Source organism: Palaemon carinicauda, chromosome 7 (genome assembly GCF_036898095.1).
Source record: "Palaemon carinicauda isolate YSFRI2023 chromosome 7, ASM3689809v2, whole genome shotgun sequence".
In the NCBI taxonomy this organism is placed as follows: domain Eukaryota; kingdom Metazoa; phylum Arthropoda; class Malacostraca; order Decapoda; family Palaemonidae; genus Palaemon; species Palaemon carinicauda.
Genome location: NC_090731.1, coordinates 52,498,386 through 52,500,256, shown reverse-complemented (window position 1 = coordinate 52,500,256; position 1,871 = coordinate 52,498,386). Strand labels below are relative to the sequence as shown.

General features: G+C 33.4%; 1 pseudogene; it reads right to left on the bottom strand.

Moving 5' to 3' along the window:
* Positions 1–581: 581 nt before the first annotated feature.
* Positions 582–1,582, bottom strand: LOC137644288 (uncharacterized; annotated as a pseudogene).
* Between the last annotated feature and the right edge of the window lie 289 nt (positions 1,583–1,871).

The window sequence follows — 1,871 nt, the reverse complement described above, 5'->3', positions numbered from 1 at the left end:
ATATATATATATATATATATATATATATATATATGGATATATATATATATATAATGTACATATATATATATATATATATATATATATATATATATATATATATATATATATATATATATATGTATGTACATTATATATATATATATATATATATATATATATATATATATATATATATATATATATATATATATATATATATATATATATATATATATATATATATATATATATGCTATTACAGTATGCTATCTACCGTCGAATTTGTATTATAGTATGGTATCTACCACAAAGTATGTTATCTACCGTCAATGTTAATCCTCCTGTTTTTAATGAGGATTATCAAACAGATTACTTACTCCAGTATGTTATCGTCATTGGACTTTAATGATAGTTTACTAATATTTATTGGCCGGACAACATGGGTGCATAATTATAAGCAGTTTGTAGGGAAGCTTTTATTACAAATTATTCAAAGTTCATCATACAACAATGTTACAAGTTATTCATATGAAAAATCAAATTTGACAAAACTGAAAGAAAATAATCTATGAAAACAATTCAATCAAAAATGTATTCTACTACTGTTTGTAAACATATCTTACATCATTCATGAAAGCAGGAAATACATCGTCGCCTTTCCTCAGAACTTTCCAACAGTAATGATCTAAATGGGATTGTAAATGCTGATGAGGTACTCCTCTCTTCTTTTTTCAGTATGTCAATCTTGGCATCCAGCCATGATCGCTCAATAGACTGAGTGTGTGTTCCTGAATTTGGGTCTACATAATTCTGTTGATGGTTCACGGTTTTGTGCTTGTACCCGAGATTCCTTAGGTGCATGTATGCTGGCCATTCATCGGAATGGATTACAGATCCAAATTGGCACTTACGTTGTATGATAGGGATCAGCGTTTCCTTATCTCTTCTTTCAACGTAAAAGTACCTGCAATCAAGTCCATTTTTCATCCAAAAACCCAAGGCCCATTGATGCGAGCGCCATGGTTCTTCTTATTAACAGGTTCAGCATCCGAATCTTCAGAGTTTGGGGGATGGTCGCCAGCCAACAATCGACCACGGTTATACTTACGACGACCAGCAAATCGAGCCTCATCAATCTGTATGGGTTTTCCTCAGTGCCAACAATTTTGCCTCTAGTTTGACATGAAACCATCACACTACACACTTCCCGACACATATTAAACCAATCAGTGACTGTATTAGGTGATTTCCCAGTTAATTGTACGGTAGTGTTAATTGGGATCTCGTAAACAAAATAATAAACCAATTCCAAAATTTCACATAAACTCAGTCTGCTGTTTATCTTTCCATTCAAATCACTATAGTGAAAAAACTTGTTTCCTTTCCGAACCGAACGATAAGTATAGCACCCTTTTTTGGGACATCTCAGTAGTGGCACACATTCTCCTTTTCTGGTCCTCTTCTCTTTTTACTGCATCAGTGATCCACAATTATGACAAGGAGGCACATCTTCAACCTGGTCAAGAAGATCGTGATCTCTTAAGTACTCCACAGCTACATCTTCGCTGGAAATTATTTTGTACAAATCTCTGGCAAGCATGGTACTAGTGAATTTCCTTTTAGATATGTGTGACTGACTACAACGAGACTCAAAACAATACTGAATAACCACGTCCAGTTTTGGACTACTTATACACATATGAACATGGAGGATAACATTTTCGGTAATATTCATCCTTATTAGAGGCGGATTAGCAAGTAGACCGTATCCATATTCTAGTACTAATCTGTCTTAGAAGAGACGGATTAGCTATGGTGAAAAGTCGGGAATGATCCTCCTTATTAGAGGCGGATTAGCAAGTAGAACGTATCCTTATTCTAGTACTAAT